Source organism: Marmota flaviventris, chromosome 11, assembly GCF_047511675.1.
Source record: "Marmota flaviventris isolate mMarFla1 chromosome 11, mMarFla1.hap1, whole genome shotgun sequence".
In the NCBI taxonomy this organism is placed as follows: domain Eukaryota; kingdom Metazoa; phylum Chordata; class Mammalia; order Rodentia; family Sciuridae; genus Marmota; species Marmota flaviventris.
The window spans coordinates 13928956-13955639 of NC_092508.1; the positions used below are offsets into that span (position 1 = coordinate 13928956).

Sequence of the window (26684 nt, forward strand, 5' to 3'; positions counted from 1 at the left end):
TATAAACCAAAGTTAAGTTTTGGCTTTTGTTCCAACTGAGTAGGGAAACTTTGGGAGCATTTTAGCAAGAAAAGTGATCTTATTCACTTTATGCTTGTATCTTTTGGGCCATTGGTGAAGAATGGACGTGTGTGTGTGTGTGTGTGTGTGTGTGTGTGTTGGGGAGAGGCAACGTGGAAGCTGGGAAACGTGGTACAGTGCTGTGAGGGTTACGGTGTCCTGCACTTTATGGAGAAATAACAAGAGCTTCTCTTGCTTCTGCCTTCTGTTAGGGACAGCATGTTGAGAGTGCAGAGGTCTGAACTGAGAAGTCCCACTTCCCCAAGTGAACTCACTTCCCAAATCTGTGGAAGAGAATTCACCTGCAGGCCCGCTGTGGACTCAACTGGCCCATTATAGGTAGGAGTAGATGGCCATGGTGTTAAGCAAGTTGATTGATAGGGAGAGCCATGGAGTGCTGAGCATCCACGGAAAGATCAGATGTTTGTTCCTAGGAGAGGCTTGGTAGCACACACTGAAGGCACCAGTTTTGCATGTTGAGGGTTCCTTGTAAGTACAACATGATATAAAAAGGAGACTGTAAATAATGAAACAGCTGTCTTGGCTTGCTCAAGTTTCCAAGGAACAAGGTGACTGTGAGCCCAGCTCATTTGTCTAATGGAGGGTGGAATCAGGCCCTGAGTTTCTGAGTAGTTAAATATGGTTTCCATCCTGTAGGTTGGAACAGGTCTGTGAGGAAAGGACCCCAAATTCTAGACAACACCTGGTGTGAGTTTTACTTTTTCTATCTGGTGTCATATGATGAGTTGATCAAAAATGTGGGACGTTTCTCCATCTTTTCTACCAGGCCTTCCCAATGGAAAACACTGTTATTGAGCACCAAGCGGAATGTCCAGCCCCTTACATATAGGGTCTCATTGCATCCTGGTAGTGACCAAATGAGGCTCTGCAGTTACCTGCTCTGAGCTGTTCTTGCAGTGTGACCTTACACAATTCTTTGATCTCTCTCTCTCTCTGTGTTTGTTCCTTTGTGCAATGGGGATAACAGTTGCTTCTAACTGATAAGATAGGGGTACTAAAATGTGGCCTGGGAACCCCTAGAAGTGCCCAAGACTTTTTCTGGAGGTCTGCAAACTCAAAGCCATTTTATAATAATATTAAGATGTTAATTTGACTTTTTATTTTCATTCTTCCAAGACTGCAGTGAAGTTTCGAGCCTAGTGACCTGAAAAAGTACAAAAAATTAAATACAGAGGCAGATAGAGTCCTACTGTCTTTCTTAGGGCAGGCATTAGGGAGCCTTACAGAAATGAAACAAAACTGTCATTCTTTTCACAAGTTTCTTTTTTTTATTTTTATTTTTTTACTTTGGAATTTTTTAATAAATTTTTTAAAAAATATTTTTCAGTTGTCAATGGACCTTTATTTTACTTATTTTTAGTGCTGAGAATTGAACCCAGTGCCTCACACGTGCTCAGCAAGTGCTCTGCCACTGCGCCACAACCCCAGCTCCTGGAAAATATTTTTATTGGCTATAAAAATGTTATTTATTTAACATGTAATATGTTTATTATTATTATTATTATTATTATTATTATTATTTTAAAAATATTTTTTAGGTGTACTTGGACACAATACCTTTATTTTATTTATTTTTATGTGGTGCTGAGGATCGAACCCAGGGCCTCACACATGCTAGATGAGCTCTCTGACGCTGAGCCACAACCCCAGCCCCTATTATTATTTTTAAATGAATTAATACCTAATTTTTTCTATCTTAATTTCTAATATAGTAAATAACAATGGATATAACCTACACACACAGAACCATCTTTGAGGTTCTCAGTTTTTAAGAGTATCCAAGACATTTCATAATTATTGTCATGGATCTGGTACAGGAACTATGAGTAGATGCTGGTGAAAGGACTTGGAGCAGCTTTGCCCATTCTAAGTGCTTGGAGCCACTAACTCTCATGTCATTACTGTCATGGGTGGGAAAGAATCCTTCCCTAGTGCTCAGCCCTCTTTATTGAAGGCCAGTTTGTGACCCCCTCTGTCTCCCTGCTTGGCTCCTACTTCCTGGCTGTTTTGCTAGGAAGCTGGAAGATGGTTACAGCAGGCCACCTTGTACTTGTACACGAAGCAGTTCTTGATTCCATGTACCAGCAACCCTGGTTTCATATCTCCTGTAGTTGGGACACAGTACTGTTTGCATCTGGATCATAGAGTTTAAATCAACTGTGGACTTTATCTTGCTTTTGTTTTAGAAATCTCTACCTTGTAAAAAGGATGTTAGGCCTCTTGGGCTTCAGGAATCCCTTGGGCTCTCAGCCCAGTGTGCTTAAAACTTACTGATAAGAATTTTACTATTGAATGGTCAACAATGTTGATGGATGAAGGAGGATTTTCCTTTAAGAAGATAGCTGTGGAGAATGATAGGGTGGTGATTGAAAGGCTTTGGAGACACCTTTAGTAAAAATGCAAGTGGACTTTGATTTATACTTTTGAAAAGTTGAGGTGACTTTTTCAGCTTCCTGATGAGCATAGCAGGGGATTCACCCACTGAAAGAAACCCCAAAGGTGACCCCTTTGGAAATACACAAAATCATCTTTTTTGTGTGTGTTGCAAATCCAGTTCTCAGAATGTGTGCTATTTATATAAAGTGAGATAGACTTGTAATAAAATATTTGAGTGTTTTTAGATTTTAAATTTGACTTGAAAGAAAGAGAACTTTCCAACTGAACTGTGCAGCCATCTCTTTACCAGAATTTATATTTCTAGTACAGTAAATAACAATGGATATAACACACACTTCTTCCAAATCAAATTAAAAAAACCTTTGCCCTGCTAGTTGTAACCTCATTGTGTATACACAACTAGGAAAGGTTCAAGGGAGTTGCAGAGGGTGAGGGAGGAGACCCTGCCACCCCCAACCCCCCCAGTAAATCAACTTCTTTGATGCTTAAATGAATTGTATTAAGTATGTAGTTATTTTGGCAGTTTAAATTCCAGTTTGAGGGTGAAGGAAGTCATGCATGATGTCCTCCTGGGAGACTTGGACTGGGCAGCTGGCCAACAGTTAGGGTCGGGTAGAGGGCTTGGGAGTCAGGGAGAGAAATGACCTTTGTGGGTTTGGTTGTGCTGGGGGTTTCCCACACCAGGCCCTACCCACAGGTCTCCCAGCCCCATAAGACTTGAATGGACTCCTGGTCAGGACTGTTACTTCTGAGTTCCCATGGTGCCCATTCTTTGGTGTGTGTGTGTGTGGCGGGGAATATTGTCGACTGCTTCCATTCCTGTGCCGTGGTCTCCCCACAACAGCTGGCAGGAGACAGTTAGTGCTAGTGCACTGAATACTTCTCTGAATCATCAATGCCTGTTTTGGGGGGTCCCATGAAGTTTTTCATTATTGGTTAAAACATAATTGGTAATCCCCCCGCCTCCACACAGAACTCCTTTAAGAATCCCCCAAGGTAAGCACTTCTTGACATGAATCATTTCTTCAATTTTGTTTTCCTATTATTACAACCAGAATTCCTTCCAGAGACCAGAGATTTCACTGTATCTTCCCCGGGGCCAGTTCTTACCTCTCTCATAGAATCTTTCTTTCTGGAATATCTTGTTCTCTGGATACCTTTTCCTGGTGGAGTTCTCAGTTTTTCCTTAAGTATACTAGCCACTGACCCAGAAAATCTTCCTTTAAGCCCCTGATCCCGTGACGTCCAAGAATGTATACAGATAATGTCTCTAAAATTCTCTCTAGCCAGCACCCCAACTCTCTAGAGAAATGTATGTCTTGGGAGGCTGCTAGAATTCAGTGTCAACAGTCATGGAGTACCACTGATTATTCAAGTTAGAAATTGAATGTCCTTGACCACTATGAGGAAGCTGGCCTTTGAAAAATCTCCGTCAAAGTTTGTGAACTTGCTGACAGGTGGAGCTGGGGTCTGACCCTGCTCTCTCCAAATAGTTTCTGAAAATAGCCTGGGGGAAAATAAAATGATCACTCATTATTCTTCCAGTGTGATGAGGCATGGACCTGAAGTACATTCAGTCAAGAATAAGGACATTAGTGTTCTATAGTTTACTGACCTTGTTGTATCTTCTCCACCTGGATTTCTGCACTGGTAAGACGATTGTACACATGGAAGTTCAGTAGCCACTTACATGCTGAAAGAGTTTTCCTCCTACCCTGGGTATATCGAAGAGGAGGAACTAAGATCATGATTTGAAAACTGGACTGCCTGTTCCCTTTATGTGCTCATCCTCATAGAAGGGGGATGTCAAGGGATAAACCAGAGTTATCCTTGGAGCATTGGCTAGATTTGAAAGAAAATATCTTTATGTTAAAACACAAGTATATTTGGGTTCATGATGCAAAATTCACATACATACTTTAAAGACCTAAGATGTAGCTTGCTTACAGGTGGCTTCTCATGTCGCCTTACAGGTCTCTTGAGCCTACCTGCCTTTTATGCTGTTATTTGGATAGAAACATTTAAAAGACAGTTCTAAGGCAAGGGAAAGCAACCTTCCCAGGAAACGGCCAGTTGGTAATTTTTTAGGCTTTGTAGATCTTACACACTGTCACTACTACTCAACTCTTCTACTGTAGAATGAAGCAGTCATGGACAAGAAGCAATGGGTAAGGCTGGGTTTTAACAAAACTTGATGTACAACAAGTGGAGGGCCAGATTTGGCCTATAGGAATTCATTTATTTGTATATTGCATAAATTGGGTACCTGCCCCACGACAGGCAGGACTGGCTTCATTATTTGCAGTGCTCAGTATAAAATGAAAACATAAAGTTTATGAGGGAAAAAAAAAAGTTTATGGGAATTTCAAGACAATGGCACTGGAGCATTAAATCAAGTGCCAGGTCCTTCTGAATGCAGGGTTCTGTGCAATGCTCCTGTGTCCACAGAATCCAACCAGGGTCGAGGCCTCAGAGATGGCACTGAAGAAGCCAAAGCACCCCACCCTCCTGGAGCTCACATTCTTGGTGGGAGGTTCTGTGAGCTCTGTGAAAATTTTAGATCACTCACACTGAAGAATTTACTCTCTAGCATTGTTTGGTCAGAGCGTTGTCTTGCTCTCACTCCATGGAAATTGCAGATGTTTCTGAGGCAGGTGGGATGGAGAATGGGGTGGCTTTGGTGGTTTGGTGTCCCCCTTCTAGCCCAAAGAAGTGAGGCCATTCTTCCCCCTGGCTCACCTGGCCCTTGTCCACTTCCTGAGCCAGCTGTGACTGGGAAGTACTCAGAGGCTACCCCTCTGTCCTGGTTTCAGATTGGCAGCTCGGCTGGAGGCCTTGCCACATCAGGTCCCTGTGGGGTGCACCCTGGGTGAGGGTATCAAGGCCTCTGCAGCCCCTCATCCAGGTGTGATACCATTTGTCACTTAAGATTCTGTACATGATTTCTCTACTGGTATAAAATAAAGAGACAGATGTGCCTGGATATAAATTGAAAACTTCCAGAATGATATTCAAGAAGGCAGTTCTTTCTGGGAAGAGGTCTAGGTATCTGATGTGTAAAAAGATTCATTTTTAAATTGTATATTGTTTTCAGTACTTTTTTCTATGTACATATGATACACTAAAAAGTACATGAAAAGTGATGTGTGTGTATGTTAGAGAGAGAGAGACAGAGAGAGAGTTGGAACCCAGGGCTTTGTGCATGATAGGCAACCACCCTATCACTGAACCACACCTCAGCCTAAAAAAATAACTTTTAAAGTAGTGTCATTTATTTGATTTCTCCAGCAAAACAGTTTCATTTTCTCCTATGCCTTGTAACTTCTGAGGCCTTGGTGTGTCTGGAATTGAGATGGAAACAGAAGTGGCCCTTTGAAAACACAAACTCACGATATGCTATCTCATCTTAGACCTAGAGCAATGGAGTTGGCCATCTATTGACTGAGATCTCTGGTACCATGAGCCAAAATAAACTGTTCCTCTTCTAAGTTATTCTTGTCAGGTATTTTGGCCACAGTGATGCAAAGGCTGACTAAAACAGAAATTTATACTGAGAAGTGGGGTTATTGCTGTGACTAACCGAAACATGTTGTTCAGAAGCCTTTGGAAATGGTTTGGGGGAGGACTTTGGAAAAGTTTAGAGATGCAAGCTGGAAAAGTCTTTGAAAGGTTGCAAACAGAGCTTAACGGGAAATTATGGTGGGAGCTCAGAAGACCAGAATGTGGCAGAGAACATGATACTAGTGAGGTGTCAGAGGGAAACAAGGATTCTATTGGGATTTGACCAATAGAGGCCACTCATGTTATATTCCGGAAAGAACTTGGCCACATTTTGCCCAGTTCTGAGACTTTGTGTGAGGCTGAATTTAAATGTGGTCAGCTAGTTTATCTGGCAGAGGAAAATCCAAGGCAGCACAGCATTCAGTCAGTGGCATGTGTATTGCTGCAGCTTTTCATCACATTTACTATGAAAATTGGATGCAGAGAACAGCTAAAGGATAATAAAGACTTAGTTGGACCAGAAAAGTGCTTGTAGAACTGGGGCCAAGGAAGGTGTACTCTTGACAGAGATGCTGAGTACTTCCACCAAGTGACATGGGAAAGATGGCTGAGGGCATCTCAGGAATTCGCAAAATCAGACCCACTATAGGTTCCAGGGGTCTAAAAGAGAAAATTCTTCAGAAAAGAGATCACTGGAGCACTTTGCTTGCACAAAGGGATCTAGGAAATTGAGCACCTCAGCTGCTCAGAGACTATGGAGCCAGGATTTCAGGCGCCCAACTAGTGTATGAACTGGCAGCAGACCTTGGCTTCATTCATGTGATGAGGGCTCTGCAGGATGCTGGAGTTAGCGGGTCAGGGAGGTTTTCACTGAGATTTTAAAGGAAGGCCTCGGAGGCCAGGTATGGGATAGCAGGGTCAAAATGCCTGTGGGCGGCCCCTGGAGGGGCAGTTCATGAAGCTTTGAGGGGGAAGCCAAAGCTGGAATGGAGACCCAAGGAATTAAGAGATGACATAACGTGGACTGTCTGCTGAGAAAAGCTGCTGGCTGTGGAAGAGCCAGGCTAAAGAGAGGTCATGTGGGCTGAACCACGAGGCAAAAGGGATTGGGCTGCTCAAACCCTTTGGAAAGCACATTGTGTGGCCACGCGTCCCAGATGCTGTATGAGGAGTAGTTGTGGGGGAGTTATGGGAGCTGTTTGCCAAACTGGATTTCAACTTGTTTGGTCTCATCTCTTATTTCTGTGCCCCATTCCTCCCTTTTAGAATGGGAGTGTTTACTCTGTGCCACTGTATATTGGATATATGTAACCTGCTTATGATTTTTACAGGGGCTAACACCCACGCATTTGCCTTGAGCCTCAAAGGAGACTTTGGACTTGGACTTTTGGGCAGTACTGAAACTGTTAAGACCTGGGTCAGTTGGAGATGAACTCAATACATTTTTGCACTGTGAGATGGACATGAGCTTTTAGAGGATTGGGACAGAATGTTATGGTTTGGATATGAGGTGTCCCCTAGAGCACCTGTGTCAATGCAGGACTATTCAGAGGTGAAATGATTGGATTGTGAGAGCCATAACCTAATAAGCCATCCTACTTTGAATGGACTAACTGGGTGGTAACAGCAGGCAGATGGAGTATAGCTGGAGGAGGTGGGTCTCTGGAAGTACTTAGCACCCCAGTGCATCCCAGGAGGGTGTACCTTCCCTGCATCCCTACCCCCATCTGCTTCCTGACTTCCATAAGGTGAGCAGCTTCCCTCCACCACACCCTTCCACCATGATGTTCTGTCTTACCTTGGGCCCAGAATAATGGAGTCAGCTGTCTGTGGGCTGAGATCTCTGAAACCATGAGCCCCAAATAAAACTTTTTATCCTCTAAATTGTTCTTGTTGGGTATTTTGATCATAGAAACACAAAATCTGACTAAAACACACACACACACACACAACTATACACACATGTACCATCTAGCTAGCTACCTGTGTACCTTGGGCTCTTGGCCAGACTTCTAGGACTCCTTTGCCATCTACATAAGAATGAAGAATATAGGGGGAGAAAAAATATAAACATGACCCATCTTCCTACTTTGCTCTGAAAAGAGACTTTGGGTAATGAGGTAAAATGATATTTCTTTTTGTTTCACAGGACTGATGCATTAAAATGCAGAGAAAGATACTTGTCAGATCACTGGGGTGCTTGGTAGACAATGACTGTGCCTGCAAAATTAAGAAGTCATGCCCTTAAAACGTCAGGAAGGACCTGTCAGGCCTGGTAGTAGATTCAGATGATCACAGAGTTAATCTGCTTCAAATTCCAGTGTTTGCTGCTTACCCGCTGCCCTTCTCTCTACCCCTCCCAGAAAATCAGTAGAGCCAATTTTTATTAGGGGACTTGAATGAAATTAGTATTTCTTCTAAGATAACGTCAGAATTTCACGTGATAGCAGAACATGCTGTCTGAAGAGGAATTTCCCTATGTAGATGTTTTGTTAAGCATTTCCAGAAAAGTAACAGGTGCATAGCTTTTCATGACACCTGTACCTGTTCACCTGTAAAGGAGGGTGTGGGTGCCATGTGGTGGAAAGGGGAACGCAGTGAGGTAGGCAACCCTACCCCTGAGAAATAGGGTCTCATTAAGTTGCTTAGGGCCTTGCTAAGTTTCTGAGGCTGGCTTTGAACTTGAGAGCCTCCTGCTTTAGCCTCCTGAGTCACTAGGATTACAGGAGTATGCCACCAAGCGTGGCTAGGAGCAATCTTCAAGATGGTCCGTAGGCACACCTTACCCTCTGAGAAATGTATTTGAGTAGATAAAAAACCTAGATATAAATTACAAATATTAGAGTGGTGGGGAAACGTAAAGGGTTACAAAAATATCACATTTTTGAAAAAACAGTGTAAAAGCAATCTATGCTAAGCCTCAGGCTAGCATCATACTGAATGGAGAAAAATCGAAGGCATTCCCTCTAAAATCTGGAACAAGACAGGGATGCCCTCTCTCACCACTTCTGTTCAACATAGTTCTCGAAACACTGGCCAGAGCAATTAGACAGACGAAAGAAATTAAAGGTATCAAAATAGGAAAAGAAGAACTTAAATTATCACTATTTGCAGATGACATGATTCTATACCTAGCAGACCCAAAAGGGTCTACAAAGAAACTATTAGAGCTAATAAATGAATTCAGCAAAGTGGCAGGATATAAAATCAACACGCATAAATCAAAGGCATTCCTGTATATCAGCGACAAATCCTCTGAAACGGAAATGAGGACAACCACTCCATTCACAATATCTTCAAAAAAAATAAAATACTTGGGAATCAACCTAACAAAAGAGGTGAAAGACTTATACAATGAAAACTACAGAACCCTAAAGAGAGAAATAGAAGAAGATCTTAGAAGATGGAAAAATATACCCTGTTCATGGATAGGCAGAACTAACATCATCAAAATGGCGATATTACCAAAAGTTCTCTATAGGTTTAATGCAATGCCAATCAAAATCCCAACGGCATTTCTTGTAGAAATAGAGAAAGCAATCATGAAATTCATATGGAAAAATAAAAGACCCAGAATAGCAAAAACAATGCTAAGCAGGAAATGTGAGTCAGGCGGTATAGCGATACCAGACTTCAAACTATATTACAGAGCAATAGTAACAAAAACAGCATGGTACTGGTACCAAAACAGGCGGGTGGACCAATGGTACAGAATAGAGGACACAGAAACCAATCCACAAAACTACAACTATCTTATATTTGATAAAGGGTCTAAAAGCATGCAATGGAGGAAGGATAGCATCTTCAACAAATGGTGCTGGGAAAACTGGAAATCCATATGCAACAAAATGAAACTGAATCCCTTTCTCTCGCCATGCACAAAAGTTAATTCAAAATGGATCAAGGAGCTTGATATCAAATCAGAGACACGCTGTCTGATAGAAGAAAAAGTTGGCTACGATCTACATACTGTGGGGTCGGGCTCCAAATTCCTCAATAGGACACCCATAGCACAAAAGTTAATAACTAGAATCAACAAATGGGACTTACTCAAACTAAAAAGTTTTTTCTCAGCAAAAGATACAATAAGAGAGGTAAATAGAGAGCCTACATCCTGGGAACAAATCTTTACTCCTCACACTTCAGATAGAGCCCTAATATCCAGAGTATACAAAGAACTCAAAAAATTAGACAATAAGAGAACAAACAACCCAATCAACAAATGGGCCAAGGACCTGAACAGACACTTCTCAGAGGAGGACATACAATCAATCAACAAGTACATGGAAAAATGCTCACCATCTCTAGCAGTCAGAGAAATGCAAATCAAAACCACCCTAAGATACCATCTCACTCCAGTTAGATTGGCAGCCATTATGAAGTCAAACAACAACAAGTGCTGGCGAGGATGTGGGGAAAAGGGTACACTTGTACATTGCTGGTGGGACTGCAGATTGGTGCAGCCAATTTGGAAAGCAGTATGGAGATTTCTTGGAAAGCTGGGAATGGAGCCACCATTTGACCCAGCTATTCCCCTTCTCGGTCTATTCCCTAAAGACCTAAAAAGAGCATGCTACAGGGACACTGCTACATCGATGTTCATAGCAGCACAATTCACAATAGCTAGACTGTGGAACCAACCTAGATGCCCTTCAATGGATGAATGGATAAAAAAAATGTGGCATTTATACACAATGGAGTATTACTCTGCATTAAAAAATGACAAAATCATAGAATTTACAGGGAAATGGATGGCATTAGAGCAGATTATGCTAAGTGAAGCTAGCCAATCCCTAAAAAACAAATGCCAAATGTCTTCTTTGATATAAGGAGAGTAACTAAGAACAGAGTAGGGTCGAAGAGCATGAGAAGAAGATTAACATTAAACAGGTATGAGAGGTGGGAGGGAAAGGGAGAGAGAAGGGAAAATGCATGGAAACGGAAGGAGACCCTCAGAGTTATACAAAAGTACATACAAGAGGAAGTGAGGGGAAGGGGAAAAATAATACAAGGGGGACAAACGAATGTCAGTAGAGGGGGCAGAGAGAGAAGAGGGGAGGGGAGGGGAGGGGAGGGGTGATAGTAGAGGATAGGAAAGGCAGCAGAACACAACAGACACTAGTATGGCAATATGTAAATCAATGGATGTGTAACTGATGTGATTCTGCAATCTGTATATGGGGTAAAAATGGGAGCTCATAACCCACTTGAATCAAATTGTGAAATATGATATATCAAGAACTATGTAATGTTTTGAACAGCCAACAATAAAAAAAAAAAAAAAAAAAAAAGAAACATCATATACGCATTGCTATGTAATAGGAGTAGGGTCCCAAGATCTTAATATTTTATTCAGTTTCAAAGTCATACTGAAAATTGCCTGGAATGTCTGCCTTCTATTTCCAGCATCTTTTTTTCTCCATAAATGATTTGAAATCAAACAAGACTAGTCTGTCTCTCAGAGGACTCGGAGAAAATCCAAGCAGAGCACATTGACTATAGAGAAAAAAATGAAACAACTAATAGGTATTATTGATATGTTCAAAGCTGATTATTTCTATCTAGAGGAAATGATAAATGGAGAAATACTACATCTTTCCATCTCTGTGTTCTTAACTGGGGTGGTTATTAGGAAAGAAATGCCCACAGTGTAAGATCTGTCTCTCGATTACAGAGATTTCTTGTAACATTGAGGAGAAATTTCTCACGTGCATTGAAAAGATAGACTAGTATGGGAGTGGAAATTAAGTTTGAGGTGTGTTGTTAAAAATATGTAATTAAAGGGATTCAGCGGACAAGGGAGGCACTCAAGGGAGAGATCTTGGGCTGAGCCTAAAGGGTGAGGTGGCCCTGCCTTTGGCTAAGTGTGTGTGCATGAATGTCAGATATGTGTGTGAGTGGGGAGGGGCTAGTGGGGAGAATGTAGAAAAATGGAGTAGCTATTAAGTCCTGGGGGAGAGCTGGGTGAAGGTCAACCACACTAAACTGTTTTCTAATGGATTTGCCCATCTCTGCTTCTTTCCTCTTCCTCTAACCCACCTTCCAGCCTGCCATGAAATTCTCTATCCAGTTTTATCAGGGAGTTATTAGTATTTAGTTATCTGGAAAATCTATTTGTAAAATGGATTTTCCAGATAACTAAAAAGAACATCTTTAAAATTTTCTAGAATTTAAATAAATAAATATTCAGCATTTGGGAAAATGGGTTAAAAGTAGCTTGAAGCTTGCCCATGGTCATATGGGGGCTGACTTCACTCCACTCCAGGGGTTTGGGGCTGGCATTGCTTTCTGGGCAGACTGGGTCTGATGCTGCAGACACAGCAGGTGTATTTAGGTGTTGGTGTGTCTGTGTATACCTGTGCTCCTGTGCATTGATTCCTATGGATCTCCCTCCAGCACCTGATGTGCTGGCCCCCAGTTCTCTTCCTCCACCACTTCACTATGGTCTCTGAGAAGGGGAAAATACATATTTTTAATTTACCTATTATTTACATTGACAAATAAAAATGGTTTTTATTTACAAAGTACCACATGTTGTTTTAATATAAGTACGCATTGCAGAATGGCTGAATTAAACTCAGTAACCTATGCATTACCTCACATATTTATCTTTGTGTGTGTGGTAAAAACATTTTAATCTACTCTTCTAGCAGTTTTCAAGCATATGTTGTTATTAATTGTAGTCATCCTGCTATACAATAGATTTCTTTTTAAAAAAATAATTTATTTATTTTAATTAGATATATATGACAGCAGAATACATTTTACATAACTGCAGCACAACTTTACATTTCTGGTTGTACACGATGTAGTGCATCACACCATATGTGGAGTCATACATGTACCTAGGGTAATGATGTCCATCTCATTACACCATTTTTCCTGCCCTCATGCCCCCTCCCTGCCCTCCCTCCCCTTTGCCCAATCAAAGTTTCTCCATTTTTCCCATGCCTCCCTGTTATGGATCAGCATCCACTTATCAGAGAGAACATTCAGCCTTTGGTGTTTGGCTTATTTCTTTTAGCATGATAATCTTCAACTCCATCCATTTACCCACAAATGCCATAAGTTTATTCTCTTTTAATGCTGACTTATATGTCATTGTGTATATATATCACAATTTCTTTATCCATTCATCTATTGAAGGGCATCTAATTTGCTTCCACAGTTTAGCTATTGTGAATTGAGGTGCTATGAACATTGATGTGGTTGCGTTACTATAGTATGCTGATTTTTATAGACTGAGGAGTGGGAGAGCTGGGTCAAATGGTGGTTCCCTTCCAAATTTTCTAAGGAATCTCCATACTGCTTTCCAGATTGGTTGTACCAATTTGCAGTCCCAAGTGTGCCTTTTCCCCCACATCCTCACCAACATTTATTATTGTCTATATTCTTGATGACTGCCATCATGACTGGCATGAGATGAAATCTTAAAGTAGTTTTGATTTTCTCTAATTACTAGAGATGTTGAACATTTTTTCATGTATTTGTTAATCGAATGTACATCTTCTTCGTAGAAGTGTCTGTTCGGCTCCTTAGCCCATTTATTGATTAGGCATTTTTTTTTTTTTTTTTTTTTTTTTTGGTGTTAAGTTTTTTGAGTTCTTTATATATCCTGGAGATTGGTGCTGTATCTGACGTGTGTGTGGCAAAAATTTGCTCCCCAAATGTAGGCTCTCTGTTCACCTCATTGATTGTTTGTTTTACTGAGAAGAAGCTTTTTAGTTTGAATCCATCCCATTTATTCATTCTTGATTTTATATTTTGCACTTTAGGAGTCTTGGTTAAGGAAGTTGGGGCCTCATCTGACATGATAAAGATTTGGGCCTACTTTTTCCTCTATTAGTTGCAGGGTCTCTGGACTAATTCCTAGGTCTTTGATCCACTTTGGGTTTTGTGCTTGGTGAGATAAAGGGATTTATTTTCATTTTGCTGCATATGGATTTCCAGTTCTCCCAGCACCATTTGTTGAAGAGGCTATCTTTTTTCCACTGTATGTTTTTGGCACCTTTGTCTAGTATGAGATTTCTTAATCTTACTCCTTCTAACTAAAGTTTTTTAAATCAGTTGACCAATATTTTCTCAATTTTCTCCTCTTCCTCCTAGCCTCTGATAAACACTATTCCACCTTTCTTATTCTATGACTTCATCATTTTAGTTTCCACAGATAGATGAGGTCCCCTGGCATTTTTGTCTTTCTGTGCTTGGTTTATTTCATTTAACATAACATCTTCCAGGTACATATTGCTGCAATGACAGAATCCCCCCCCCACCCCACCCTTCTCTAGGGACTGAATCCAGGACACTGTACCACTAAACCCAGCCCAAGCCCTTGTTAAATTTTATTTTGAGATGGCCTCACTAAGTTGCTTCTGAGGCTGGCCTTGAACTTATGATCCTCCTACCTCAGCTTCCTAAGTAGCTGGGATTACAGGTTTCTGTTGCTGGGCCCAGTTCTCCTTTTCAAATGATTTTTTCGATGATTTTCCAACGTGCATGTATACCACGTTTTCTTTAGACATCCATTGATGGACACTTAGGTGATTTTGTATTTGGGGCATTGTGAAGAACACTGCAGCAATCTCTTCACTACACCAATTTCCTTTCCCTGGGAAAGGATATATACCCAGTGGTGGGATTGCTGGGTCATGCAGTGGTTGTATTTTGAATATTTTTTTCATAATGGTTGTGATTATTTATATTCCTACCAATAGTGTATAAGGGATCCTTTTCTTCGAATCTTTGCTAAAAACATTTCTTACTTTTTGTCTTTTTGATAGTAGGTCTTTATAACAGGTGTAAAGTGATTTCTCCTTGTGATTTTAACTTTTGTTTCCATGGTGACAAATGATGTTGAGCATTTTTTCCCATATACTTGTTATCTATTTATTTGTCTTCTTTTGATAAATGTCCAAGTACTTTTCCCATTTTTCAATTTGGATATTTGTTTTCCTGCTATTGAATTGCTTGGGTTTCTTATATATGTTAGATTTTAACCTCTTCTCATGTGTATGGTTTGAAAGTATTTTCTCCCATTTCATGGGTCATGTCTTTATTCTCTTGATTGTTTATTTTGCTGGTGCAGAAGCTTTTTAGTTGGATGGAATAGGGGAGCTGATTTTGCCAGCAGCCTAAGAGACCATCAATAGAGAAGAAGAGCATTGGCTGGGCAAGATGGCTGGGCTGAAGAGAAGGACCCAGGTTCTGTACTCCTTACCAGGTCACTCAGCCAACCCAGGACCTGTCCTTGACTATCAAGTGAGGAGAACTTGTGCCTGCGATATAATCTTAAAAATCCTTTCTGGCTCTTACAATCTGTTACAAGAAAAGAATAACATGCCTCTCCAAACCTAATGTATGTGATTTTCCAAATGCTTCCGTATCAGAAGCAAGGCTGGCACCACATAAAACTGATCATTTCTGTATCCTTGTGTTGCTGCTGCTCAGGGGCTTGGCTGGTCCAGTGCAGCTTGCTGTGGGGTTTCCATGTCTGAAGCGGGCACGAAATTTCTGTGCCAACACAGCGTGCACCTAGCTGTGTATGGAGGCTGTGCCTCATTCACAAACATTTGCATGTGTCTAGGTGCCACGGTAAGCACAGTTTTGGCTTCAGGAGGTGAAGTGTCAAAGCATAGCTCTACCATTTTGCTTTAGGTACACACTTATTGACTATCAGAACTGGAGATTATTAGAACAAAGTTAACAAATTTGATCATGCTTCTGGGCCTATGGGAGGGAAAGCATCTGTGAATAGAGTAGCTCCTATGCAGTTCTCAACAGTGGGCCTCTGGAATATCGAAAATGAAGATGTGGTCAAGGGTAAATTTTGAGGGGGTCCTGAAAATATGTTACAGATTTACAGATTTGGATTAGTAAGGATCATGTTTCAGATTGCAGGGATGGGGTGGGGGTGGGGGACAGTGGCAGAAGCCAGAGCTGGGGCAGTGACATAGGTTCTTGCAAGATGTTTCTGAGGGCTGCAAACAGGGTGGTCTGGCCTGTGTGGGAATGAGTTTATAAGACACTCCCCAACCCCACCACCACCACCAAAGAGAAAGAGAGAGAGAGAGAGACAGACAGACAGACAAACACACACACACACACACACACACACACACACACACACACCCTGGAAATCTTGACTCAGGATGAAGCAAAATCATTTTGTGGATGTGGATTGACAGAGGAAACTTTCTTGTCATTTGTCTGAAGGGAGGTCCAGATAACTTGACATGTTTTTTTGTGTGTGTGTTTGTTTTTGTTTTTTTCTATTTCAGAATCTCCATTTCATAGGTCTGGAACATAGGTACTGCTTGGGACAAATACCTGAAATAAATCTCTGCCCTCCTGTGGTTTTCTGGATGGTAGGGATCATATATTCGTGAATAGATGTTACTGACTTGAAGTTCCAAGTGGAGTTTAAGATTTTATGTTCCGGGCTGGGGATGTGGCTCAAGCAGTAGTGCGCTTGCCTGGCATGCGAGCGGCCCGGGTTCCATCCTCAGCACCACATACAAACAAAGATGTTGTGTCTGCCGAAAACTAAAAAATAAATATTAAAAAATTCTCTCTCTCTCTCTTTAAAAAAAAAAAGATTTTATGTTCCTTTTCTGTTACATTAGATAAGTTAAGCAATCCCACCCATATCTCAGAAGAACTGAAGCCATCTTTGCCTAGTTTCTGTGCCAACACAGAGTGCACCTAGCTGTGCATGGAGGCCATTTTAAAAGAAAATTAAGGCAGTAAATAACACATGGTACACAGCAGTGTGTTAGTCCATGCCTATTTAAGAATTATTATTATTATTATTATCATTATTGTTATTATTATTATTGTTATTATTATTATTTTGTGGGGTTGGGGATTGAACCTAGAGCCTTCTGCATGTAGGGCAAGCACTTTATCAAATGAGCTATCTCCCCAGCCCAAGAATTAATGTTTTAAAACATAACGGACTGAAAGTGAAGACTTCAACTCTGGTGCCTATATAAAGCATTTGAGAAAAGACCTTTATCCTCTGCAAGATAAATAACTTTTAAGTCTGAGAAAAAAAAAAAATTGGGATGTACAGGGAATTGAACCCAGGGGCACCTTACCAGTGAATTATATCCTGAGCCTTTTCTATTTTTTATTTTAAGAGGGACATGCTGAGCTGGTGAGGGTCTTGCTAAGTTGCTTAGGCTGACTGTCAACTTGTGATCTTCCCCTGCCTCAGCCTCTGGAATCACTGGGATTACAGGAGTGTTCCACTGTGCCTGGCTTAAGAGAAAACCTTTTTAAACCTTGCACACTGGGCTTGTCTAACTTATTAGTAAATTGATAACAAAAGTGTCTTTTAAATCATGATAATAATTTTTGAAGAAACTAGCTCAGCAAACATGCCAATAGGATTTGCATTAGAGTAATCTTATGCATATGTATCAGTTTAAGGGTCAAAACCTTGATATTTTAAAGGCTTATTCTAAATCTTTCCAACAAGAGTTACATTAAGTAGAATAAATAAGAAGATAAACAGGTACCTTGTTTACCTGGAGTGAAGACAGATGCAACAGCTATGAGTTAGACCAACTAGTTGGTCCTCTAATTCTCCCCCCACCCCCACTAAGTTTTGCTATTCTGATTTTGAGCTGTTCCAAGAAATCTGATTGTCATCTAGCTTCCCAAGAACATGGTCCTCCAGGGAGATTCAAACACATGTTCCAACATGACAATTATGTTCAACAATAAAAATGACCTACTGCATGCAGCCCTGGTGCAGGGCACTTTAAGATGTATTAAGTTGTTTAATCTGCATACCTAGGCAATGTATCATATTGAAGCGCCCCCCCCCCCACCCCCCCCAAATTAAGTTGTTGACACTTAAAAGAATTTCTTGAAATAATCAAAATACAGCTGGCTGGGTATTGAATACAGGTTGCACATTATAGCTTTATTAAAAATGCCCAAGGCCCGAGGACCATCTGGAAGGAAAATGGGTATCTATAGATTTCCTGAAAGATGAAAAGGCCCAAAAATTTCAGCAGATTTTCAAAGTTGTTTTTCTCTTAGAAGTCTTTAAGAACCGCTGGCTACTTTGAAGATGACATTATTTAATGGTGATACAGTTAAGTCTTGTTCACGGCCAAATAGCCTGACACATTTTAAGTCACACTGACGTGGCTCCAGGGCTAATTATTTGATGTCGAGCCAGGCCTCATGCTCAAATCCCCAAACAAGATTCCTTTCTACCCTTCTGACATGATGCTGGAAGGTGGGCAGCACTGTCTACCTGGAGTATTCCAGCTCCCTATACACACATAGCAAAGCCAGCATGAAACCACACCTAGTGCTGGCCCATGTGGGGGTCATAGCCCTTGGCCACGTGCAGATAGACTCTACCCCTTCAATTGTGAACACTTGTTTGTTTGATTGTTTTTGGAAATCGCACCTGCTAAATAGTCAAATTGCATGAACTTTTTTTTTTTTTTAAGGGACAATGTAACAGATGTTTTCAGGTCCCTTTTGCTAGAAATAATCATTTTTTACGTCACTCAGTATAGAAAAGCACACTATTTTCTCACTTCTTTCCCTTGCCAAATAGTTTTAAATAGTTATTTTAAAATTCAGAAATCTAACCTAATTTTAGCAATGTGTAGCTACAGAATCAACCACAGTCATTGGCACCCATAAATAATTATAACAGTTGGCAGAAAAACTGACATTTAATTATAAATCTTTCAAGGGTGCTACAAAAATACCATTTCAAGATGCCTTGTAAAGAAAAGGAAGTCCTACTCTGTGATTATCTATTATTTCACAGTTAAATAAATTTTAACTGTTAAAAGATAATTTTACAGTTAAAAGATAATTTTATGTCTTTTTTTTTTTTTTTTGGTCACTTTCACTCAAGGTTCTAAATTTTTAGCTTTCATAGCCAAAATTCTAGTACAGAATATAATTCTAAATTAAAAATATATAGCATTAATGTTGTAGTCGAGTGTAATGGCACATTCCTACTATCAGGTCTTTGGGAGGCCAAGGCAGGAGGATTGCAAGTTTGGGGCCAGTCTGGGCAATTAGCAAGATCCTGTCTCAAAGTGAAAAGCGCTGGGGGTGGAGCTCTTTGGTAGAGTCCTTGCATAGCATGCACAAGGCCCTGGGTTCATGCTCCAGGAACACACACACACACACACACACACACCCACACCCGTGTTCACAAATCCTTCCAATTGTCGTCTTTTCCCAGCACTCTAAATAGACCACTGCTGCCAACATACATTCCTTCAGTTATTCATCTGTAACCACTTTCTGGGTGTCACTCCAGCTGCGTGTACTAAGACTATGCCACAGTGATGCTGAGTGCACCATTTCTTCTACAGAGGGCTGATCTCACTCCCTGTGAAGTACTTGATTTAATTGCCAGCTGTGGCGCTGGGCCTAGCCATTTGTAAATAAGCTGTAGCATGTCCACACTGATGTTAGGTTCCTACGTAAGCAGACTCAGAGACATAAGTTGGTAACTAGCAGTTCCAGTCCCATTGCACATGCCTCAGGCTGCACCCAGTTGGTGGGAGGGATGGTGCATGGATGGTAGGTAGACCTCAAGCTTTAGAGTCAGGCATGGCAGAGATGGAGCCCCTCTGCCACTTCTTTGCCTATGAGTTCAGTCATCCGCACAGGAACTGAGGGACACCCATCCAAAGACTCTGAACTCTTCACTGTTTTCTCTTTTCTTTCTTCCTTTCCGTCCGTCTCTCTCTCTCTCTCTCTCTCTCTCTCTCTCTCTCTCTCTGTCGTCCTAGGGATCAAACCCAGGGCTTTATGCATGTAAGGCAGGCACTCCAACAACTGAGCAATATCCCCAGGCCTTGATTAGTTTTTGACAAGTGATCAATTGAAGTAACTTTTTCTTTTTCCTGAATGCATAGAGTTGGAAGGAATAATCATCTCCTATCATAGAGTTTATCATCAAATACTCTGCATTCCTCATTTTAACTAATTAATCCAACTGGTAATAAAGTTCTTTCTGATAATATTGTGTTTTGTGGAATGCAAAATGTTTGCCTAAGAATGGTCTGTATGCTTGAATATTTGCTGTGGAATTAAAAAAATATTTAGAATTCTTAGGTGACAAGGACCCATCGTCTTGATTTTTCACAGAGTGTTTACATATTAGTTTGTATGCACAAACTCATTTTATCAGTTAGTACCACAGTCCTCAGGAACCAGAAGATGGTTTGTAAACTTAGGAGGGAAGGTGATTTCTACCTTGAGAGTTGGGTCAGACCCTAAAGAATCATTACTTGGGTCTGCCTGGAATTAATTAACTCCGTCTCTCAGATTTCCTTGGACTGGATCCATAATCAACCACGGTTGGTTGGCTTCTTCTGGAATTAGCTCCTCGGGACTCTTCCTCCCAAAGAAAATATATCATGGGGCAGAGGACCAAGACTTTACAAGCAAGGGGAATTGATGGCCACATCCTTAGTGCCATAGTAAAAAATACTCAAAGGGTTTCTGCTTGGTTTATGAAACACTAATATTTATTTTCAGAGTCAGTGGTATTATTTTACTAACTCTATCAACCCTATTGGTGAAATGAATTAAATAGAGGTCAAATACTAAATCACATTCATTTAAAATAAAAATTGGGTCTTTGTTCTTATTAGTAGCCTACAATCTCCTGTACCATCTTAGAGATCATGTGATATTTTGTAGTTTCATGTACAAGCCTCCTTTTGATTGAAGTATAACTAATAGTTTCTATATTTGAAACAGGAGAATGTTTTGCAAATAGTGCATGTTTACATGATCAGCAAGAGTTTGGTTTGTGAAGCTGGGTAGGGTCCTTGGAAAATGAGTCTCATGGATATGCTTCAGATCATTTTGGCCGGGAGGGCCAGGGATGGTTTAAATAGTACCTTTCAAGTATATTTGGTTTCAGAATTAAGTGGCATCTAGCGTGCAGAGAGACAAGGGCATCTGTGAACTAGATGTGGTGGGACAGAAAAGGAAAGGCAGTGATGACCACTTCCCACCGTTAACAGAAAATAAGGCTCAGAATGAGAGTCACCTAGTGATGCCCCTGTCACCACAGCTTCTCCCTAGTAGTTTTTCTCTAACTTGCTAGTACCGTCTTCCTCTCAGTCACAGAAGGTCTGGGCTTCTCAGGCTTGGAAACCCCAGGCTAACTTCATTTCTTGAAGCCTTAGGCATGTGAGAAAATAAAGAGGTGTCCAAATAAATATTGTGGCACATTTTAAAGTCTGTTGCTTAACAATGAGGCATATATCATGCATAAAAAACCAGGTACTTCATTTTGCCTTTTGCAAAAAGTTTTAAGGATTTACAAAAATGTTGTGGGCCCACTGTGCATGCTGGGAGGTTGGCTTAGTAATGGGACACATGTTTGTAGACACGTGGAGAATGTCTCTGTCTTTGGGCTTCCTTGGGCTTTCTCTAGGACAGCCTGTATAATACCATAGTTCTGAATATGAGACCCTTTGTGGCTCTGAGGTCCATCTTTTGGAAAGTGTTTTAGGGAAGGGATGCAGGGTTGTGTCAAAGTGGATTTAGTTCTCTTGTATCCTCAAAGCAGGACTACAGTTGGTAAAAACATTTTGAGTTGGGGATATTTTGCTAGCCTGCCTGGCATCTAAGCTGTTTTCCCATTTATATAGCTGCGTGGTGAGTTACTTCACTTCTCAGAGCCTCTGATCTCTTTTATTCATTTATATATATAATTTTTTTTTTTTGGTGGTGCTGGGGATTTAACCCAGGGCTTTGTGCATGCTAGGCAAGTGCTCTACCACTGAGCTACACCCCCAGCCCTATTACCTTGTCTTAAAAGATGAAAAATAACAGTTATATCATTATTATAATCATTGTTCATGTGTTTTTTGGATACAGGTATCAAAACCCTTAGCACATCACTGACATGTAATAAATAATGTTCCAGATAATGCACAATAGCAATGTGTTATTTTTGTTTGCTGTACTATTCTTCCTTTCCCAATATCTACTTCCTTTCTTATTCTTTGGCTTATACAGAAAATGCAGACCCATGAGAAGACTGCATGTTTACATCTCTAGGCAAAAATTTTAATAGACTTTGGAAGTCATAGAAAAAATTGCTCATTGAGGTTTTGTAATATGCAAGCTCCATGGAAACCCACGAAGCTCCCCAGACTCTAATGGAGCTGCTCAGATTTTACTTTTGTCTCTTTGTAATTAACTTTTATTTGTTTCTAAAATTTTTATGATTAAAAAAAATCCCCCAAACTTGAAAACCACTCCTCTAAGGGCAGTGGATAGGAAGGAGCCACATCCGCTGTTCCTTCCTTACAAAGACTCACATGCATGTATGCAGATGGGGAAGACTTTGGCCAATAAATGTGATATTTTGTAATCTGTGGTATTTGGTTTCTAAGAAATATGGAAAAAATGATTTATGACCAAGAACCCCTCTCCATATTCTATTCTTTTCAAGAATGCAGGGTTACCGCTGCCTGTGGGTAGACATCTAGTGTCAGGTAGTTAGAGTTGAAAGGAACCTTGGACATTGTGTCAAGTTCATTCCCCCAAGATGCCAGTCACCTTGCATAATCACACAGAAATGGGTCTTGGCAGAATCCAAGCTGTTGAGCATTTCTTGTGCCAGCATGCCCTGTTGCTTTCTAAGGTGATTATTTTACTGGCTCAGTGGTAAATAGGAGAAAACAAGCAGGCCTTAAACCACTTAGCCCCGCAAAATACCAAGTCACATATTCTGATTTTCTACCCCTTATGTCCAAGAGGCCCCAAAGCATAAACCCAAGCCCTGAGTAACCATTGACCCAAAGCTCCCCCAAGTTTGTAGATGGAAGTATTGGAGATGGGCCCCAAAGAGCCAATGCACAAGGGCAAAGGGCTGAAGCAGGTATGTTTCCAAAGAAGACGTACAAAGGACTGAGTGGCTCATAAAAAGATGCTCCGCATCACGAATCACTAGGGAAACGCAAATCAAAAACACAATGAGATAGCATCTCATACTCATTAGGATGGCTACCGACACAAATGCAGAGAATCTAGATTTGACGAGGACAGGAAACTGGAGCCTGTGCTCTGCTGATGAGACACGATGTGGGAAGCACTGTGAGAAACAGCATGGTAGCCTCGAAAAATCAGACAGAGCACTGTCCTAGCATCCAGCAGGACTTGACAGCAGGGACTCTGAGAGGTACTTGTACATCCGTGCCCATGGCAGCCAGCGTCATTCACAGTAGACAAGAGGAGGAGTCTAGGTGTCCACTGAAGGAGGAGTGGATGAGCACCCTGAGGCACATGTAATGCGTTCAATGGAGTACTACTGAGCCGTAGAAAGGAGGAAATCCCGACCCCTAGAAGAGTGGGGATGAACCTCAACTCTGGGCTCTATGAATGGTGGTGGCTGCACACTGTGGCTGCACCAGTGCCACTAACCTCTACATGTAAAGATGGCTAGAAGGGCAAATTTTGTATTATGTCTATTTTGTCACAATAAAAACATAAACATCTGAACAGTTTCAAAAATGGAGTCCAAATGAAAGCATAGTAAAAAGTGAATGTCTTCTTGAATGAGTATTGCCTTGCCGTGAGCGAGTCCACCAGGGTGCAGTGTAATGCCAAAGTGGCCTATTCTAAGGTAGCTAATGAATGCTGAGTTAGTAGGAGTTTTCAGTGAATTGCAAATTATTTATTGATTAGGTTTTTCTTTTCTTTCTAATGAGATAGTGCGTATTTTCATTTAGGTAGCCATTATTTTGTGTGTTGTTTCAAGAAAGGAAATAACACTGCTTTAGGGGTCCAGGTGCAATCTTAGGCACAGTGTGTTTAGAAAACTACAAGAGAGTGGGGTGGGGTCAGTACCATTTATTTGCCCTCTGTCATGTATTAAGCCACTTAGTCTATAGACTTTCACTGGTGCAGCTGCTTTTTTGCTTTGGTTTGAGGTCAGGATCTCTAGATTCTTGTTCTGCCTCAACAGTTTACTGAGAAATGGGACTTTGGCCAGTGGCTTCTCTCTAGAACTGAGAGACAAAAATCACAAACCCGTAGACTTCACACGTCGAGTGTGAAATAATGACAGTAACATAATAAATACATAAAATGACAGATCATAAGTACCATGAATATCGACAGTGTGGGGTTGGAGAATAAGAGTGGTGCACTCTGGTGGTGATGCATTTATGTAGGGTGTGGGGTAGGCTTTACCGAGAAGAAGAGTTTGAACAGATTTGATGGTGGTGAAAGAGTGACCCATGAAATATTTGGGGAAAGTACTTTGAGCAGAAGACATGTCCCTGAGGTAGGGCATGCCTGTGTGGTTGCAGTAGGGTAAGCCGGAGGAAGAATGGATTATGACATTGGAGGCCCTGAGAGGCATGCTGAGTAGGGCTTTTAGGCCATTGTAAGGGTCTGGCTCTCCCTGGAGAGAGTATTTTGAGCAGGAACGGGTCCTTTCTATGACCAAAATATATCTAGCTCTTTCATTAATAGCAGATTGAAAGAAGCAGTGGTTGGAAATAGTTGTTACCATTTTACTAAATGTGATCCACTTAAAATTCCACTAGTCCGCCACAGTTTTTAAAAAAAATAAATTGAGTATCTTGAAGGAAATTAAGTATTTCTAATGAAATTTAGCTGCCTGAATTGTTTTCTAGCGCATAGTCTAGTGTGCCATAGAGTGTCAGAAATTAGGCATCATTTAGGTCTGCCCTAAGAAAAGATGAGATATTTAAAATTAGGAATTAGACATCCTACAAATTTCTAATGAAAAGGTTATTAAAAAGAGCTCTTCTGCAGTGTTCCAGGTGACCTATTGACTGACGAAAGTGACCCTCTTCCCCTTCTGCAGATCAAATTTCTATTACTTAGGCTATGATTTAAAAATCTGTCCAGAGGGAGGGGACCGCACAGAGACAACAGAGGGCAGACAGGGGGAGGGGTCAGGTGTGAGGGAGCAGGGTCTCAACAGGGAGGACTGGGAGAGGGATTGCAAAGGGACGAGGTGTGTTGGGGTCAGGTGGTGAGGGTGGGGGTCTGAACAGGGAGGACAGTGGTGGGGTCTACATTGAGAGGACAGGGAGGACTCAGCGGGGCGGCCTGCGCAGGGAGAGGACCCAGCAGCGCTGCTCTGCCTAGCTGCCTGGGGCCCCCAGGGTCATGTTGGCTGGCAGCTGCCAACAATCCCAATAGCAAGACTGGGCTGTCTGAACCCTGGGAGCCCCATCTTAGCCATGCCGGTTTCCTGTGCTCTGGGGTCTTACTTATGAACCACTGTGGGGAAGAATTTATGTAAACTATCCATTCACTCGGATTAAGGGGGTGCTCGCTCGCAGGTTCTGGGCAAAGCCACAGTTCCTCGGTGGAGCGGTAAGCGCAGTGTGCTGGGTGAGGCCGCTGCTGCCTCTAACTGCCTGGCCTGCGGGCAAGCCCAGTTCTTCCATTCCTGGGTTGGAGTAGATACTGTGTTCTTTGTTATGCAGCAATCTTAGCTCACATTTTTTAAAAATTATGTCAGCAAACCTAAATTACTATGGAAAATGTGGGAAAAACACACACGTAAAAAGGGAGGTTAAAAAAAAAAAAAAAAAAAAAACCTAGCCAGACCCCTGTAATCCCAGCTGCTGGGGAGGCTGAGGCAGGAGGATGGCGAGTTCAAAGCCAGCCTCAGCAAAAGCAAGGCACTATGCAACTCAGTGAGACCCTGTCTCTAAATAAAATACAAAATAGGGCTGGGGGTGTGGTTCAGTGGTCCTTGAGTTCAATTCCCGGTACCTCGCTGTCCGCCCCCCCCCCCAAAAAAAAAAAAACAGCAAAAAATATGAGAACTGTGGCAATGTTCTATGCTATTGTTTTTTTTTCTTCTTGATATGTTGTAAAAGTAAACATGAATGATATTTCAAGTTTTTGGAGCCCCCAAAAGAAAGTTAAGTCTTAATCACATCTCCCTACATACACGTGTGTATATTCATATTCATATATATACATGATAAATACATATTGTAAATACTGAAGGCATAAGGGCAACTCTGGCAGTAAGGAAAGGGGAGAATCTGGTTTATTTTACATATAGGTAAAATGATATAAAATGTATAAAATTTTAAATAAAAATGATATAAAGATAATCCTTTGTTTATATCAAAACCTGAACTGTGACCATCAGTCTCTGGAGGCATGAATTTGCATTTGCTGGGGGGCACTGGGAGGTGTTCTTTGGGCTTAGCACTGTCAATAATGAAGGCATGTGGTTACTTACTCAGTTGGAACCGGTCTAGTTTCTTTTTAACTTGGCAGCCACGCCTGCTAGAGAGCTATGCGGTTTCTCTAGTGCTTGAATCAAGTCTAGCTTTCTTTTCTTTTTGCTAGAGGCCAGAGGTTTGACATTCTTTTTGGTTCTCTGTGTGATTTGGTATAATCTCTACTTAATAGAGAGTGAACTCTCTTGCACCATTTTGATTCTGTCCTTGTCCAATCAGCATTAGAAGTGGAAGTTTCTGGTATACTCAGACTGGTGAAGGCACCAAATGTATTGAGATTAAATCTCAGAATCATTATTTGCAAAAGTTCTGAAAAAAAACATAGCCAAATTACGTATAATACAATGGTTAAAAAGTATAATAGGAAAAAGAAAACCCAACTCATTGAGATTTCAAAGCAAAACAGTTGAAAGTCCACCTTCGAAAATGCCATTGATTTTCAAATTG

General features: G+C 41.2%; 1 protein-coding gene and 1 non-coding gene across 2 annotated transcripts in view; one reads left to right on the plus strand and one right to left on the minus strand.

Moving 5' to 3' along the window:
• Positions 1–26684, plus strand: part of Ap1s3 (adaptor related protein complex 1 subunit sigma 3) — a 55300-nt gene that overhangs the window by 774 nt on the left and 27842 nt on the right. The window lies entirely within an intron of this gene.
• Positions 21713–21784, minus strand: Trnaa-agc (transfer RNA alanine (anticodon AGC)). The gene has a single exon. It is a non-coding gene; the product is annotated as a tRNA-Ala (tRNA).